The sequence below is a fragment of the Mirounga angustirostris genome, unplaced genomic scaffold, assembly GCF_029215605.1.
Source record: "Mirounga angustirostris isolate CCGP_5_RB_7025 unplaced genomic scaffold, mMirAng1.0.hap1 SCAF_12, whole genome shotgun sequence".
Classification (NCBI taxonomy): domain Eukaryota; kingdom Metazoa; phylum Chordata; class Mammalia; order Carnivora; family Phocidae; genus Mirounga; species Mirounga angustirostris.
In genome coordinates this window covers 59,458,433-59,478,683 of record NW_026991720.1, presented here as the reverse complement: position 1 = coordinate 59,478,683, position 20,251 = coordinate 59,458,433, and the positions used below count along the sequence as shown (strand labels likewise).

At 36.4% G+C, this 20,251-nt stretch overlaps 1 protein-coding gene across 3 annotated transcripts in view; it reads right to left on the bottom strand.

Moving 5' to 3' along the window:
- Positions 1 to 20,251, bottom strand: part of DGKB (diacylglycerol kinase beta) — a 725,959-nt gene that overhangs the window by 402,341 nt on the left and 303,367 nt on the right. The window lies entirely within an intron of this gene.

Sequence of the window (20,251 nt, the reverse complement as noted above, 5' to 3'; positions counted from 1 at the left end):
AAAATATATAATGTAAGAAAGGGCTGATGCTAAAGGAATTCTGACTGGTAACTATTCCACTAACTTGAAATTTATGGTTATGAGAACTAAGCAGTCATATTTCTCCCACACTGGTGGAATAAGAGGCTCTTAGTGACTGAGTAAGGCTGAAGGATATTAAATCATAACCATGCAAATATCTATTTGATAGAACATTTGGGTGGTGATATATACAGTGCACTAAAAGTCCACTTGTCCTTGTCAGATTTCTTCCAGACGCGGAGGGTAATTCCACAGTTTATAGACCCATTTCCAATTTCAGAAGTACTAATGTGGATAAGGTTTTCATTTTCATGTTGGCTTTCACTTTTTACACAGTGTGTGATACTAATTTGTTTCTGGATATGTTCTACAAAAATTGGAGGACCCTTCCAGAAGCCTTTGAAATTCTTACTGCCTTGCTTGTTTCTGCTCACAGTGCTGACTTCTGTGTTGAAGAGTGTCCAAATTGGAACTTGCTGGGATGATTAACAGCTGCTACAAAATCAATACTCTATGTAGGGAAAACAGAATTGGGCTAAGATGGTCTTACATGAGCACTATTCTGTGGCAGAATATCTATCTATGTCAGCAAGCCAAATATAATTTATGTTGGTGGAAGCATTTCCATGGATATAATCCATGGGCTTTTCAGACTTGACCCCAGAGACCTAGGGGGTGAGGAAGATAATTCATAGGTTTTAATTATGCATAATTATGCATATTCTTGGTTGCAAAAATGATCACTGTTACACTTAGTAAGAAAACGGTTTACTTAAATCTTTCATTATTTTAACATTTATTATGGTTGAAACACTAGGTCATACTACTATTGCTATAGCAATCTGCTTCAAAATGAGTCATATTTTTTCTCCACAAATTAAATTGAAAGGTAATACAGATGTTTGTGTTTTCATTTATGATACATTGATGCTCCAATTACAGAGCAGTAAGACAATTGCCGACATATGCCCTAAAAATCTTTTATATTTCTGTAGGACTAAATAAATTTTTACAACAAATTATTATACTATTTACAATAACTTAATATAATAACTTTATAAAAACAAGATAAATATGCTAACAGTTTAAGGGAAAAAATTAATTCCATGAACAATTACTTTATTTCACCTTCAAGCAAAGATATATATGCCTAATATTTTACCTCCAATATACTGGAATTAACACTTCTTTCTGGCACAATGTTCATCTTTGTATCTATTATAATGCTTATCCTAGGAGTCAGAGCAGACAGCCAGTCAGTATTTATGGAAAGAACTAATGGATCAACTCCTTTGGAACTAAAATACTAAGCAGCACTAAGGCACTAAGCCATGATAACTCAGTATTTTAGATTTTTTACACTGATGTAAAGTACAGCATACCATCAGAAGTTAAGATATGTTTATTCAGCAATATGGTTTACAAATCCTAGTAAGAAGCCCATAAAAAGAATATTTTGCTGATCTGTTTGACTCAGTCTTCCATCAGGAATACCTATGAGTACTAACACTCCTTTCCCTGATACTGCATGTAATACTCTCCTTACTTCAATATTGCATGTGTTGCTTGGGTCAAGGATACATCTCAGGGAAGGAAAAAAAAATAATGCATAAAGGGTCTTAAAATATTTTGTGTGTGTCTGTGAGGCGTCTGCCATTAATTTGAACTATACCCCTTGCATATTAAATATGTAATCTCTCTTGCTTTCTGTGCTGTTGGGAAAAGTGAGTATTTTTGAACACAGAGAAATCATTGAGTCTGGATTCTATTGTTCCCAGATTTATGGGCTTCCCATCAGCATTTTATCCAGAAATTGATACTCCAGCCATAAGCCAAAATGACAAAAGCATGAGAAGTCAGGGTCAGTGTTGTAATAAACTGGAAAAATCAGCTATCCAATAAACAGAGAGCTGGAAAATTAAATTAATGAGACAGTAGTCTTAAGGCTAATACTGAGGGCCTTGAGACATATATAAGGCCCAATCCCAAAAGGAGGATAGCCAAAGAGAAATCGGAGCTTTAAGAAGTAAATGGAAGAAAAAAAAAAAAAAACACTAATTCAAAAAGACATAGATACTCTCATGTTCACTGCAGCATTATTTACAATAGCCAAGATATGGAAACAACCTAAGAGTCCATCAATGGATGAATGGATAAAAACAATGTAATACACACAATGAAATACTATTCAGTGATGAAAAAGAATGGAATCTTACCATTTGCAACAACATAGATGGCCTCTGAGGGCATGCCATGTGAAATAAGTCAAACAGAAAAACAAATACATATGATCTCACTTATATGTGGAACCTAAAAAACTAAAAAAAAACAAACAAAAAACCAAGCTCATAAATACAGAGAATAGATTAGTGGTTGCTGAAGGAGCCAAAGGAGTAAAGGGGGTCAAAAGGTATAAACTCCTAGCTATAAAATAGTCATGGCGTTATAAAATAAAGACACTGTGTGACTTTCTAAGTCACTTTCATCATAGTACCTACAAATGGCGACTAAATGAGAACTCCAGTTTTACCGGCCTTATTCTCCAGTACGGAATTGCATTGTATCATCATCCAATGTTTAGAAGAGTGTCCGTAACATAATGGCGACTGACATAAACAAAATTAAATTGTTGTACAAATGAATGAAAGGAAAAGACATGAAAATGTGCAAAACAAAAGAATTAATAGAACAGCAATTATAGTTTAGTAAAGTCTATCCACTTAAAATGTGACCTAAGCAAATAAAATCATACCAAATCTCAAATCATTATTAAATTCTATAAGAGGTGGGGATATAAAGCAGGCTAAAAGTGAATTTGAATGAGAATTTAAGTATTATGGTAGTAGGTTTGAAAATATTTAAATACATGTGAATAATCCTGTGAAATTTTAAATATCTTTTATTTTTTACTTCTTTTTTAAAGATTTTATTTATCTGATTGAGAGAGAAAGCACAAGTGGGCAGAGGGGCAGAGGGAAAAGGAGAAACAGACTCACTGCTGAGCAGGGGGCCCGTTGCAGGGCTGAATCCCAGGACCCTGAGATCATGACCTGAGCTGAAGACATACCCTTAACTGCCTGAGACACCCAGGTTCCTCAATCCTGTGAAATTTTAAAGATTACCCATTGTCCCATGATATTTTTGAATTAAGAAGAGAAAGTTTCATTTTCCTCTCCATGCCTCCACATTCCAGAGGTTAATATTTTGAACATATATTTACTTTTTTTTTTTTTTAAGATTATTTATTTGAGAAAGAGAGCAAGAGCTCGTGCAAGGGGAGGGGGAGAGGGAGAGAATCTCAAGCAGACTCCCTGCTGAGCAAGGAGCTCTATCTCACAACCCTGAGATCATGCATGATCTGACACGAGATCATGCATGATCTGAGACGAAATCAAGACTCGGATGCTAAACTGACTAAGCTACCCACGTGCCCCTATTTACTCGAAGTCCTTAGACCCAGAACTATATAAAACCATTCATGTTTTATCACCATCATCAACCCTAACATTTATTAAGTACCAATGCTATGTATTGTTTGAAGTCTGTAACTCAATCCCCACAACTTCCTTAAGAAAGCCTCTATATCATCCCCATTCACAAAAGAAGAATAGAAGAAACAGTGCTTACTTATGGACAATTTGCTTTTGTGATTTAACATCATACTGTTGGGACCTCTTTTCCTGTTGTATAACATCTAAAAATTGAGAGACTTTTAGGTTCTTACAACTGTATGTCATTAAATATAATGGGTGCAGCTTAGGCTTTTGTATTATTATTTCTTTAGAATGGATTCTTAGAAATGGGATTGATGGTTCAAAAGTTATTCACATTTTAAATTTTAACAAATGCAATCCAATTATTCTCCAAAGATTATTTAAATTTATAGATCACACAATTATGAATGTGCCTATTTTGTACTTATTGACATTAGATATTATCATTTTTTGTGAATTTTAATAGTCTGAAAGACAAAATATGATACCCACTACATAATTTTTCATTTCCCTGTAAACTAATAACATTTGGAATATTTTCATCTGGCTATTCATTATAATTCTCATAGTCTTAGTCTATTTTTCTATTAGATGCTTAACTTTTATTAAGAATTTCTATTTTTATTAACCCCATGTTTATTACTTGTGCTGAAAATATCTTCATTGACTTTTAATTGTTAATGAATTTTAACATTTTTTCTAAATGAAAGGTTATGAAAAGTAATAGTAATTTCCTTTTCTTTTATGGGCTCTAAGTTTTCTATTGTCTGAGACAGGTTTCTCCTATCCAAAGCAATATACTTCTATATTTTCTTCTAAAATCTTTTAAGAGTATTACATTAATTTGCATTTTAATCTCTTTGATGTATATTTCACATGGATATGAATGGGAATATAAATTTATTTTCATTCAAATTAGTAACCAGTTATGTAACCTAATTTATTATGCATTTCATTCTTACCCAATGATCTGAAAATTCAACACTAAATAAATATTAAATCCACTGCAATGTAGTGATGTAATTTTTTGCTCTCATTTTTTATATTCCCTTCTATTTATTGGTTTTTGTGCCACTATATTTTAGTTACAGTAACTTGGTAGTATTTTGCACATAGCAAGGAAATTGACCATTATAGGACATTATTTACAAAAAATTAGTATTTCCAATTGTAAATTACCATTTATCAAAACAACTACTAGTAATCTTATAAGAATTCTCAGTGGCAATAGAATAAATGTATAAATTAATTTGAGGAGACTTGGTTCCTTAATATTAAACATTTCCAGGAGATGACTTATTATTCATGGTTCTATTTTATAATTTTGAATAAAATTAGTTTTCCCAATATAGGCTAGATATTTTTCTTATTAAATATAAACCTTGGTATTTTACAGTTTTCTGATATTTTTAACTAAATTCTATTTATATTAATATATTAACTGGTAATTTCATAAAGGAAAGCTACATGGTCATTTTTTTGACCTCATATTGATTCACTAATTTTTAGTTTATGCATATTTACTATATTATGTCATCATTTAGCTTTCAAATAATAATCTTGTCTCTTACTTTTCAAGATTTATAACTTATTTAAATTTATCATTAAATTAGCTCACTTTTGTAAAAGTGTTAACTGAAGTAGTGACTGAAAAATTCCTGTATTCTTCCTGATTTTATTTGGAATGTCTTTAGCATGCCCCAATTAATATGATATTAACTACTAATTTGTAGAAAAGATTTTACATATTGTCAATAGTTTTTAATTATGAAAAATTACAAACCTAGTTTTTCCTTAAATTAAATAATTATGCTAATATTTACCCATTTGGCTTTCTTAAAATCTTACTTATCAATAGATTTTAGTCCTTAAATATAATACTTAAATTTATTCACTAATTATGTTGTTTATAACTGTGGCATTTATATTTACATGTGTATTTTGTTTTTTGGGTTGTTCAGGAAGAACTGAAAATTGAGATTTGCAAGTTATCTGAAATGGATGGGAAAACATTCCATTTTAATCTATATTCTTTTTTTTTTAAGATTTTTATTTATTGGGACGCCTGGGTGGCTCAGTTGGTTAAGCGACTGCCTTCGGCTCAGGTCATGATCCTGGAGTCCCGGGATCGAGTCCCGCATCGGGCTCCCTGCTCGGCAGGGAGTCTGCTCCTCCCTCTGACCCTCCCCCCTCTCATGTGCTCTCTCTATCTCATTCTCTCTCTCAAATAAATAAATAAAATCTTAAAAAATATATTTTTATTTATTTATTTGAGAGAGAGCGAGAGCACATGAGCGGCAGGAGGGAAAGGAAGAGGGAAAGAATCTCAAGCTGACTCCCTGCTGAGCACAGAGCCCTACCACACGGGTCTTGATACCACTACCCTGAGATCCTGATCTTAGCCGAAACCAAGAGTTGGATGCTTAACGGACTGAGCAACCCAGGCACCCCCATTTTAGTCTATTTTCTGAAATGACTTTTAACATCCAAGAATTATTTGTGCTGTGCAGGATCATTTTCAATGACAACAGTACTACTACTAAAGCCGTTCTTTTACTACATTTTACTTTTCTCGTCTTTGTCTATATGCTTAGAGCAGGGGTTCTCAAAGTATGATCCTAGACGAGCAATACTGGGATCACCTGGGAACTTGTTAGAACCATAACTTCTTGGGCCCCATCTCAGACCTAATGAAATAGAAAGGCAGGGTATGAGGATCATCAATCAGGAGTTCAACAAGCCCCTCAGCTGATTCTAATATATACCCAAGTTCGAGAACTACTGGCTTGGATTTGCTTCTCCTTCCTCTTCAGCAAATTTCAGCTATTTGTATTGGATTGCAAAATATTCAATTTCTTCCATATGATAAAGCTTAACAACATAAAGATGCAAACCACATACTCTTATAATTATTTAAATATTTTTCATAGTTGTAGTTAGATCTTCAAACATATTAAGCTGTGTATTTAATTTCTTTCTGTTAAAAAATAATACATATTCTTGGAGAGTAACATCACCAAGATGGCAGAGTAGGAGTTTTCAGCTATCATTCCCCCCACAGAACACGAAAGTGACAACCACTCACGGATGAGTACCTTTGTGGGACTCAGAGTCCAGCGAAGTTCCGGGACATCACCAGAGCAAAAAATCCGAGAATAGAGGGAGGAGGACAAGAACACTTTCACTTCACCTGCCACGCCCCTGCCCCAAGGTGGCACAGCTCAGTACCAAGAGCACTGACCCTCAGCAGCTTCCCAAGGCTTGCAGCACGCTGCCGGACACACCACTTCTTTTTTTGCCCTGCAGAATAATGAGGCCATCGGCACAGCTGCGTGGTAATGAGAGGCTGGGAGCAGGCAGGAGAGGCGAGGCCTCAGCCAAAATGCACTTGGAACTCAACAGAAGGTGATGGCTCCTTCAAACCACGGACTGCATCCGCCCTGCCCACAAGCGGCTTTCAGCCTCAACCGAGGAAACCCCAACTGCCCAAGGGGCACCCGCAATGCCCCATTTATCCCCACAACAGCAGCCCCCCCCTCCCCCGGGAACGTGTCCCCGAGCGTGCCCCGCCCAGGAGCGTGCCCTTGCGCGCGGAAAGGCAAGCCTTGGCCACCAGCTCCTGAGCATGTGCAGAATGCTAGGTCAACTCTGCAGGATTGCAGGAAGGCACATAAATTTCAGCACTCTAGGGCACTGCCCTAGTGAAAACCCAGAGGAGCCTCACAACACCCAGGCAGGCTTTGCGGATGGAGAGAAGGCATAGGATCTTAAGACTTAGGCCCCTCTCCCCGCCCCAGCATGCGGGAAATGGGCGCATCTAAAGAAAAGCTCTGAGAGAGCCTCAGACTTCCTAACTGGGTTGACCGAAACCAGTGAGTAGAGTGGAGTTGACTGCTTCTTCAAGTGCAGTCTGTGGATTTGGAAGCAGCGCTGTAAGCTCCCTCCAGTTCCTCTTAGCAGTGGTCTGGGAGTGGCCCTGCCTGCGCAGGACCCAGAGGGGGACATGCTCATCCCCTCGGTGCACCCACAGGCAAGCTTGCCAGGATCCCTCCAACTGCGGATACTGAAGCGGCCCTGTAATTCAGGTCTAGCCCCTCTCAGCTCCAACTTTTTAGTAAACCTGCATGTTTCTATTTCCACATTTTGAGGTTTATACTTACTAAGAATCATTTTTGTTTTTTCCAACACTGTTTATACCAATTTTAGTTTCTATTATAATTATATAATTTAATCACACGCTATATAAAAGGAAAAATATGATTACAGACAGAAAAAGGTTTTGTTTTATAATGAAACGAAGATTTGGGAAGATGTGATATAAATGCAATGCTGAAACTGCTATAGAATTATAATCTTTGCTATAGAATTACCTGCAAGAAAAATCATTATAAAGGATTTAACTATTGTAAAAATCTAGGCGGATTTCATACTCAGATTGCATCTTAAGTGTCTTTTGAATTTTTATTCCACTTAAACTACAAATGGAAATTATTAGATGGATTATGATTGAATGTTATTTACAAACACAGACTTTGTAGAACCCCAGGTCCACATTCAAAGAAATATTAGCTGGGCCTATAAGGGAATATTGGACAATTCAATTATATTTATAAGTTTTAGGTTAAAGCATTAAAAATTCTGGGGTGCCTGGGTGTCTCAGTTGCTTAAGTGGCTGCCTTCGGCTCAGGTCATGATCTCAGGGTCCTGGGATCAAGCCCTGTGTTGGGCTCCCTGCTCTCTCAAATAAATAAATACAATTTAAAAAAAAATTAATTAAAAATTCTATGTATCATTTTTATGACACCTTATCTTTCTGTTGATATGTAGAAGAGCTCCTGTTGTATATAAATTGGACTACGTCATATCCTGATTTTAATCATTAAATCACTAATGGCCCCTCTTGAAAGACAAACATCACACATTGGCTTCCAGGAGTCTTCAAGACAAGGCAGCAGCCAGCTCCACAACAGCCCTTTTTTGTCAGTCGCTTCCACCTTCCTCTCTAAATTCCAGGCACATGGACCTTTCAGGTCTTTGAAAACATCAGGTTTTTTCTCACCTCCATCTCTTCACATACAGTTATACCTGCTTGCTATGCTCTGTCCATCTCTTTTGTGGCCCGCTCACTTGTGTATTCCTCAGAGGAAGGTGGAAGTGAGCTCTTCTACATATTAAATGTGTCTTCTTTTCTAGGCTTTCCCTGACCATGAGATCTAAAATTGTCCCTTATTCTAGCTCATGATAACATCAGTTTTCTTTCATTGGTTTATCATAATTCTTCAAAAAATCTGTATTTGTGCGTCTGTTTTTTAATGCTTCTCTCTACCATTAAACTCCAAGTTCTAATAATGAGGTGATCTCTTTAACTCATTCCTATAACTCTAGGGCCTGACCAAAAAAAAAGGGACTTAATTTGTTTATTAAACAAATGAATGAAGAATCAACTATGAGGATAAAAGTAATAGCATATGTGATATGGTGGTAATACAGTGTGTAGACAGTTTTCTTCCTGGGATTTTTGAGATTATCTATAGTTATATTAAAGTGCAAAATAAGAATGAAATCTGGCACATACCAGTAGTTTTTTGCTAATTTCTATAATCTGTGCTTCTAATTTCCTGCTGTTTAGCCTTTCATGACAATTCTCTCTCACCCTACTTACTATAATGTAAAGTTAGCAATTACATAAATTTCTTGTATCTAGTTCACTGCCCATCCTCAAACAGTATCGGCACATAGTAGGTGCAATATAATTATGCTGTTATTGAAGGACCACCACTGTACAAGAATATCTATTTTCAGAGTTAATTATGATTTCAGGATTATTTGCAATTGTTCTAATATTGAAAACTACTACACAGAAGGAATTAGCAGAAATGGGCTGGTTATTTACCAATTTCCCTTTCCTTCCTAGGCAGACAGTTCCTTCCCCAGCTTCCTTAAAATTAGGCATAGCAAAATGATTAATATATGACCAGTGGGTTATTAGTGGAGCATTCTCCAGACTTGGCCCATAAACGTCCTCCTCCTACAGCCCACTCTTTCTTTGTCATCCGGTTGTTGACTAGATAGGGTGCTGAGTAGTTAGAGGAGTATGGAGCCACAAGATGGAAGGACTGAGTCACTGACTGACCAAATGGACTAGAACCTCTCCCTAAATATTAATTTATGCTGTTCTATTATGTGAGGGAAGAACTAAGTTTTAATTGTTATCAGACCACTAATATTTTGGGGTTTTCGTGCCAATACTCAACCCACTGTGACTAATACAAGGGGTATATAATAATGTATATGAAGATGATATTTATGTATTTCTGACCATCATAGTTTTTTCTAAAAATTTGAAGCAATTTCTGTGTAAAGTGTAAGACACTTATGGTCAATAAATGAAGGGCAATAGTTGAAATAATGGAAACCATACTGACAGTATACTTAAACTTTGAGATCACCTTGTAACTAGCAGGTAGTGAGGTTCCAAGAACTAATTTCAAGTACAAAACATGTGCCATCTTAATCTTTCCCATGCTGGTGATAACAAAAAGTTGAAACGCCCCCTCATCCTTTCTGTACTCTAATTCCACATTTCTTATATACTCAGGAATAGCTTGAGATAGATAATTCATTTCATTTTATTGCTTTCTGGATTCACTGGTTAAAGCAGAGGAATACAAATCGCTAAGTAGAAGGTGGCCTTGCTGAGTGACAGCCAAATCTTGAACTCTTTGATTGTTCTGATTGTGACCCCGAGTGTTAAGCCAAAGGCTTACTGGGGCAGAAGAAAATATTTCAGGAAGAGATGCTCTACATAGTCCCCCCACCATGTTATACTCACTGAAAGAGGATCCAAGTCAAATGAAACAAGAACCTTTTAAAATAAGCTCAGTTGGGCGCCTGGGTGGCTCAGTTGGTTAAGCAACTGCCTTCGGCTCAGGTCATGATCCTGGAGTCCCGGGATCGAGTCCCGCATCGGGCTCTCTGCTCGGCAGGGAGTCTGCTTCTCCCTCTCCCGCTCCCCCCTCTTGTGCCCTTTCTCTCTCTCATTCTCTCTCAAATAAATAAATAAAATCTTTAAAATAAAATAAAATAAAATAAGCTCAGTCAAAATCCACCTGTTTAGTTAGTTCTGGTTACTTCAAAATATATAAATAAATAAATATAAGATATATTTTATTATATATTCTTTTATTAGGTTTTAAACTGTGCATTTCAAATTTAGTACTTTAATATATCTAGCAACTACCTATGTAATGTGAGGTCAAGTTCTAACAAAATTTTCTCTTCCTCAGAGGCTAATTTTTAAATTTGCAATCTGAACTAAGCAATCTATTTCTCCAGTGAATCCTTGGCTACATCTATACTGACTTTCAGTTATGTGTCTCTCTTCCTCTCTGATTCATTCTTCTTTTCATTTCACAGCACCCTTGTATTATAATTTCCAGGCAAGTTGGATCATGTCTAGTAAAATAGTTCTCCATTTTTCTTTTTATTAAATTTGACTTACTTTATCATATATATTTTAGAGTTAGTTTTTCAAGTTTGTCATAAAATCCAGCTCTACATTATAGATTAAATGCATAATTTAATTTATATATTATATAGCATATATTATATATTATATTAAGTTATCTAATCTAAGAATAAGAAACATCTCTGTTCTGATCCTTTATGTTTTTATAGAGAGTTTTAACATTTTCTATATGTAGGTCTTGGATATTCTTTATTAATTCTTAGATATTTTCAGTTTTTATTGCTGTTTTTATAAATTCATTGATTATTATTGATATAATGGAATACTACTGAATATTTAAGTTGATCTTATATTTGGCAATTTTGCTACTCTCTCATTTGTAGTCCTAATATGTTTAAAACTGGGAAATTACATTTTTTGTTTATGGGTTTTTTAATTTTTTGTTTTTCTGGTGTTTTACAGTCTACATCATTTATTTGTAATTCTCTTTACAACAATTTTATAAAATCAATTTTGCAATAGAGCTGATCAATTCTTTTCAATAATCCAGTATTTAGTTCTGCATTCTCTATTTTTTTCTTGTTGCTATTCTTTATTTCCCATCTTATTTTTATTAGTTTCCCTTCTCATTTCTTTGGGTTTTAGCTATTTCTCCTTTTTCAACACATTGAGTTTTGTATTTAATATGTCTGTTTCTTGATATCAGAGTTTCCCAACCTCAGCACTATTGACATTTTTGAGCTGTATAATTCCTTCTTGTATGTTCAGGGAGCTGCTTTGTGCACTGGGAGTATTTAGCAGCATCCTTAGCCTCTATCCACTAGCTGCCAGTAGCAATCCCCTTTCAGTCCTGACAATCAAAGGTGTGTGCAAACATTGCCAAGTGTCTCCTGTGGTGGGGAAGAATTATCTGCTGTTGAGGGCCAATGGAAACTGACTAAAAGCATATACAAATTGAGAAGTGTTTATTCAGGAAACACTATGAAACCCCAGATAAAAACAGTGGTAATCTGTAATGATTCCACTTTGGGCTGCCCCCTTATCCTCCAGCTCCATCGGTGCTGTGGTTCTACCACGGTAGGCAAGCCATGAAAGCAAGCAACTTTACTGTCAAGGGAACTGACTGCATTTGGAGTGGAAGGTAGAAAAACTCCACGACCCAGAAAGTTATCTAAAAGAAGAGTAATCTCAGTGGCACACGGATAAGGAAAGCCAATGTCACAGCTTGTCTGGGTTTGCAGAACTGACTAAGGCAAGCCATTAACCAGCCAACTAGCCAAAAACTCAACAGATCTTGGGAATGAGATAGCCATAATGGGCCTTGACAATTTGCCACATATCCCTGGCTGTCTGAAAGGCTCTATGCATGGACAAGGCTGCACACATGTTCAGAAAAGACCAAAAAGGGCCTTAGTAGTCTATATATCCTAGGCTAAGTGAGAATTCTTATACATGGGCAAAGGAGACAAAAGAAGGGTCAGCAGATATTAAAAGCTGAATACCTAAAGTTTATGGGTGTTCCCCAATGAACACACAGATCCAGTGGCAAACAGATGAAGACTCACTGGCTCAAACTAACTGAGCACAAACTCTGACCAATCATGCTGACGCAGGGGTGATCCCCAGGAAGCCAGGATTAAGATAAAAACAAGAATTAAAAAGACAAAACAAAACAAAATTGAGTCATATGCCACAGGAGAGAAAGTTTCCACATAATTAGCGTGGGGTCACTAAACAAACACAGGAACAACCATAACCACTGTGAGTGGATCCAAATCCGAAGTTCTTACAATAAATTATATAAAATATCCAGTTCCCAACAAAATATTAGCAGACATGCAGAGGAATAGCAAAATGTGGCACATACTTCGAGGAAAAATTGTCTTGGATGTAGTTCAGATGTTATTAAACTCTCTGAGGAGCCTCAGATGTTGAACTTATCAGACAAAAACTTCACAACAGCTATTTTAAACATGTCAAAAGAACTAAAGTAAACCATGTTTAAAGAATAAAGGAAAGCATAACAACAATGACTCTTCAAATAGAGAATACAAATTAAAAACAGAAATTATAAAAAGAGAAACAAATGGGAACCCTGGAGTTAAAAAGTGTATTAACCAAAACAAACAAACAAAAATACACCAAAGGAACCCAAGAGAATGGCATTATTCCTAATACCCAAAGACTCAAAACAATCTAAATGCCCATCAACTGGTGAATGGCTAAACAATATGTGCTATGTCCATACAATGGGATGCTACTCAGCAATAAAAGAGAATACAGTATTCATGCAATTCATATGGGTGAACTTCAAAAATATTCAGTGAAATGAAAGAAGCCAGATGCAAAACACCACATACTGTCTGATTTCTTTTATATGAAATATCCATAAAAGGTAGATCTTAGATGCAGAAGATTAGTTGTTGCTTAGAAATGGGGGAAGAAGCCAGAACTGATAACAAATGGGCATGAGGGTTCTTATTTAGGTAATGAAAATCCTCTAAAATTGGATGGATTTAGTAAAATCATTGAAAGGTTCACTTAAAATGAGTGAACTAGGCTGTGCACAAGTTACATGCCAGTAAAGCTGTTAAAAACATTATTATGCATATTCATATCAAAGATAAATAGGAGGAATTTTATGGATCAAAGCATTACACTTTTCTTGCAAATAATAACTGTGATAGTATTAGTAAGGACTGCATATTTAGCCTCATTATGTACCATTATTTGAGGCTCTTTAAATATATAAAACATTATTTGTGGGCGGAGCAAGATGGCAGAGGAGTAGGAGACCTAAATTCCGTCTGGTCCCAGGAATTCAGCTAGATAGGTATCAAACCATTCAGAACACCTACAAACTCAACAGGAGATCGAAGAAAAGAGTGGCAGCAACTCTCTGTACAGAAAAGTGACCACTTTCTGGAAGGTAAGGTGCAGAGAAGTGAATCTGAGGCAAAATTCAGGAAGATAGATGGCAGGGGAAGGGGCCTACATCAGCCGCTACTGGCAAGTGATAGAGCAGTGGAGCACAAAATCAGAACTAACTTTCAGAAGTCGTCTCCGCTGAGGTAGGTCGCTCCAGTGGATAAGCAGGGGGAGGGGGATGTGGAACCCTCACTGGGACAGTGTGGTCTCAGGACCCTCGGGGCCACAGAAAGACCAAGGGTGCCTGAGTGCGGCAGAGCTCCCAGGTATCAGAGCGGGGAAGCCAGCTGCAGAGATGGAGTGGAGGAATGTGCTCTCCGCTTGGGGTTGCCATAAACCGTGATCCACGGCACACTTGGGCCACTGCTCCTCCAGCAGGGACCCAACAAGCAGCAGATCTGGGCAGACTCTCCTTCCTCCCCTGGGAGGAGCAGTGCGGGAGGGCACTGCAGGGATCTGCTGGGTTTAGAGACTCCACACGGGGACGGGTGCCAGAGATAGAAACGCTTGGTCACAGGCCGGGTGAGCACGGAGGGCAGCCGCAGACAGTGAGACGGGAGTGACTGGATGCTTTTCTCTGGGGGCACACTGAGGACTGGGGCCCCGAGTTCTCAGCTTCTCTGGGGCCGAGATTGGGAGGCCACCATTTTCACTCTCAGCCTCCAAATCTGTACGGAAAGCTTGCAGGGAAAAAAGCTCCCAAGAGCAAACCCAAACAGGTTACTTAGCCCAGACCCAGCAAGGGTGGGGCAATTCTGCCTCCAGCAAAGACATTTGGGAACCACAGCAACAGGCCCCAAGCCAGAAGATCAACAAGAACAGCCAGCCAAGACCAAGTTTACTGATCAATGAGAATGGCAGAACTCCAGCACTAGGGGAATACAGCATGTAGAATTCATGGCTTTTTTCCCCTGATTCTTTAGTCTTTCAAAGGTAATTTTTTTAATTTTCTTTTTTTTCTTTTTCTATTTTTTTTTTGAATTTTTCTTTTTCCCTTCTTCAACATCTTACCAATCCCTTTTTTAAAATTCTTTTTCTTTTTTCATTTTTAGAGTTATATTCTATCCCTTCATAGTAGTTAACCTTATTTTTGGTATATATATAAGTTGTTCTCTCTTTAAAATTTTGGGATACAGTTGCTTCTAACAGACCAAAATACACTCTAAATCTCTAGTGTATAGCTTTGTTCTAGTCTCCTCCCAATCACATTCTCTCCCTTTTTTTTAAAATTTCTCTTCCTTCTTTTTTCAAGCAACTCCTTATCAATTCCTTTTATAAAATCTTTTATAACATCTTTTATAATTTTCATCTTTACAGTCATATTTCATCCCTTCATCGTATTTACCCTTATTTTTGTACATATATAAGTTTTTCTTTCTTTAAAATTTTGGGACGCAGTTTCTCCTAACAAACCAAAATATGCCCAAAATGTAGTGTGTGGCACTGATCTATTTACCAGCCTGATCATATTTGAACATATTCTTTTTTTTTTATCTTTTTTTCTTTTTCTATTTTTTTCTTTTTCCTTCGCTTCCCTTTCTTTTCCCTGGGTTTCAGGTCTCTTCTGATTTGTTTAGTGTATATTTATCTGGGGTCATGGTTACCCTTTTAGCATTTTATTCTCTCATTCATCTATTCTCCTCTGGACAAAATGACAAGAGGGAAAAAAATCACCTCAAAAAAAAAAAAAAAAGAACAAGAGGCACTACTGACTGTCAGGGACCTAATCAATATGGACATTAGTAAGATGTCGGAAATAGAGTTCAGAATGACGATTATAAGTATACTAGCTGGGCTTGAAAAAGGCATGGAAGATACTAGAGAAATCCTTTCTGGAGAAATAAAAGAACTAAAATCTAACCAAGTCAAAATCAAAAAGGCTATTAATGAGGTGCAATCAAAAATGGAGGCTCTAACTGCTAGGATAAATGAGGCAGAAGAGAGGATTAGTGATTTAGAAGACCAAATGATAGAAAATAAAGAAGCTGAGAAAAAGAGAGATAAACAACTACTGTATCACAAGGGTGGAATTTGAGAGATAAGTGATACCATAAGATGAAACAATATTAGAATAATTGGGATCCCAGAAGAAAAAGAAACAGAGAGAGGGGCAGAACGTATATTGGAGCAAATTATACTGGAGAACTTCCCTAATTTAGGGAAGGAAACAGGCATCAAAATCCAGGAGGCACGGAGAACCCGCCTCAAAATCAATAAATAGGTCAACACCCCCACATCTAGTAGTAAAACTTACGAGTCTCAGAGACAAAGAGAAAATCCTGAAAGCAGCTCAGGACAAGAGGTCGGTAACCTGTAATGGTAGAAACATTAGATTGTCAACAGACCTATCCAAAGAGACCTGGCAGGCCAGAAAGGACTGGCATGATATATTCAGAGCACTAAATGAGAAAAATGTGCAGCCAAGAATACTATATACAGCTAGGCTGTCATTGAAAATAGAAGGAGAGATAAAAATCTTCCAGGACAAACAAAAACTAAAGGAATTTGCAAACATGAAACCAGCCCTAAAAGAAAAATTGAAAGGGGTCCTCTAAGCAAAGAGAGACCCTAAAAGTAACATAGACCAGAAAGGAACACAGACAATATACAATAACAGTCCACCTTACAGGCAATACAATGGCACTAAATTCCTATCTTTCAATAATTACCCTGAATGTAAATGGGCTAAATGCCCCACTCAAAAGACACAGGTTATCAGATTGGATAAAAAAAAAAGACTTGTCGATATGCTGTCTGCAAGAGACTCATTGTAGACCCAAAGACACCTCCAGATTGAAAGTGAGGGGGTGGAAAACCATTTACCATGCTAATGGACACAAAAAGAAAGCTAGGGTGGCAATCCTTTTATCAGACAAATTAGATTTTAAACCAAAGACTATAATAAGAGATGAGGAAGGACACTATATCATACTTAAAGGTTCTATTCAAAAAAAAGATCTAACAATTGTAAATATCTATGCCCCTAACATGGAAGCAGCCAATTATATAAGCCAGTTAATAACAAAAGCAAAGAAACACATTGACAACAATACAATAATAGTAGGGAACTTTAACACCCCCTCACTGAAATGGACAGATCATCTAAGCAAAAGATCAACAAGGAAATAAAGACTTTAAATGACACACTGGACCAAATGGACTTCACAGACATATTCAGAACATTGCATCCCAAAGAACAGAATACACATTCTTCTCTAGTGCCCATGGAACATTCTCCATCACATCCTAGGTCACAAATCAGGTCTCCACTGGTACCAAAAGATTGGGCTCATTCCCTTCATATTTTTGGACCACAATGCTTTGAAACTAGAACTCAATCACAAGAGGAAAGTCAGAAAGAACTCAAATACATGGAAGCTAAGGAGCATCTTACTAAAGAATTAGTGGATCAACCAGGAAATTAAAGAAGAATTTAAAAAATTCATGGAAACAAATGAAAACACAACTGTTCAAAATTTTTGGGATGCAGCAAAATAAAGTACATAGCAATACAAGCCTTTCTCAAGAAACAAGAAAGATCGCAAATACACAATCTAACCCTACACCTAAAGGGGCTGGAGAAAGAACAGCAAATAAAGCCTAAACCCAGCAGGACAAGAGAAATAATAAAGATCAGAGCAGAAATCAATGAAATAGAAACCAAAAGAATAGTAGAACAGATCAACGAAACTAGGAGCTGGCTCTTTGAAAGAATTAACAAGATTGATAAACCCCTGGCCAGACTTATCAAAAAGAAAAGAGAAAGGACCCAAATAAATAAAATCATGAATGAAAGAGGAGAGATCACAACCAACACCAAAGAAATACAATTATAAGAACATATTATGAGCAACTATATGCCAGCAAATTAGATAATCTGGAAGCAATGGATGCATTCCTAGAGATGTATCAACTACCAAAACTGAACCAGGAAGAAATAGAAAACCTGAATAGACCTATAACCACTAAGGAAATTGAAGCAGTCATCAAAAATCTCCCAACAAACAAAAGCCCAGGGCCAGATGGCTTCCCAGGGGAATTCTACCAAACATTTCAAGAAGAATTAATACCTATCCTTCTGAAACTGTTCCAAAAAATAGAAATGGAAGGAAAACTTCCAAACTCATTTTATGAGGCCAGCATTACCTTGATCCCAAAAGCAAAGACCCCATCAAAAAGGAGAATTACAGACCAATATCCCTGATGAACATGGATGCAGAAATTCTCACCAAAATACTAGCCAACAGGATCCAACAGTACATTGAAAGGATTATTCACCACGACCAAGTGGGATTTATCCCTGGGCTGCAAGGTTGGTTCAACATCTGCAAATCAATCAATGTGATACAATACATTATTAAAAGAAAGAACAAGAACCATATGATCCTCTCAATAGATGCAGAAAAAGCATTTGACAAATACAACATCCTTTCTTGATCAAAACTCTTCAGAGTATGGGGATAGAGGGTACATATCTCAATATCATAAAAGCCATCTATGAAAAACCCAAAGCGAATATCATTCTTAATGGGGAAAAACTGAGAGCTTTCCCCTTGAGGTCAGGAAAACAGCAGGGATGTCCACTATCACCACTGCTATTCACCATAGTACTAGAAGTCCTAGCCACAGCAATCAGACAACAAAAAGAAATCAAAGGCATCCAAATCAGCAAAGAAGTCAAATTCTCACTCTTTGCAGATGATATGATACTTTATGTGGAAAACCCAAAAGACTCCACCCCAAAACTGCTAGAACTCATACAGGAATTTAGTAAAGTGGCAGGATATAAAATCAATGCACAGAAGTCAGTGGCATTCCTATACACCAACAACAAGACAGAAGAAAGAGAAATTAAGGAGTCAATCCCATTTACAATTGCACCCAAAACCATAAGATACCTAGGAATAAATCTAACCAAAGAGGCAAAGAATCTGTACTCAGAAAACTATAAAATACTCATGAAAGAAATTGAGGAAGACACAATGAAATGGAAAAACGTTCCATGCTCATGGATTGGAAGAACAAATATTGTGAAGATGTCAATGCTACCTAGAGCAATCTACACATTTAATGCAATCCTTATCAAAATACCAGGAAAGATACTGACGGTTGCTGGAGTGGTGGGGGGTGGGAGGGATGGAGTGGCTGGGTGATAGACATTGGGGAGAGTATGTGCTATGGTGAGCACTGTGAATTGTGTAAGACTGTTGAATCACAGACCTGTACTGCTGAAACAAATAATACATTACATGTTAAAAAAAAAAAAAAAAAAAAAAAAAGGTAGTAGGAAGGGAAAAATGAAGGGGGCGGAAATCGGAGGGGGAGACGAACCATAAGAGACTATGGACTCTGAGAAACAAACTGAGGGTTCTAGAGGGGAGGGGGTAGGGGGATGGGTTAGCCTGGTGATGGGTATTAAAGAGGGCACATAACAAATGGAGCACTGGGTGTTTTATGCAAACAATGAATCATGGAACACTACATCAAAAACTAATGATGTAATGTATGGTGATTAACATAACATAATAAAATTAAATTTAAAAAAAGGCAAGAAATAGGAAAAAAAAAACATTATTTGTAACAATGAGAGAAAAATAATACCTTAGCCTAGGATTTATAGACTATTATTTTTATAGAGTATTATTTCAGGTAGCTTGACTTCCTAAGTTTATGAATTCAATCAGTGCCTTTTATAATCTACTAGTCGTGTGTGTGCATGTGTGTGCGTGCGCACATGCACATGACAGAGAAATACATGAGATTAATATTGAGCAACATATGATAAATGGAATATAATTTTGTACATGATATATTTTAAGAATTCATAACTACCAGGTAAAATATATGTACACATATATAAAATCACTGTTAAAATTATTAATTCCTTAGGGATTAAAATTACAAAAACTATTTCAATTGCCAAATGATATTCTATTTTCAGTCTAAGATTTTTCAATAAATTAAGTGAAAAGTTAGCCCTTTGACTTATTAAGCACTTAAGAATCAGAGTAGCATTTTTCTTAGACCTCAGACCTAACCATAAATTTTAAAATAATGTCTATTTGTAAAAACCTGATTGGTTATAATATTTGAATACATATCTCAAAATAAGATAAAATTTGATGAATCAATTTCACATTTCAACTTTTTATGTGGAGCTTTAGCCTATATTCTAAAACATAACTATCTTACAAACCATTCTACCCTTTATTTTAGTAACACAAATAGTCAAATCAATTGCAAAAAAAGTTTCTTTCTTTTGTTTAACACATGAAAAATTTATTTATTGCTGATTCTCTGACTTTGAATAAAAGCTTATGCATATAAGCTTTATTATTGC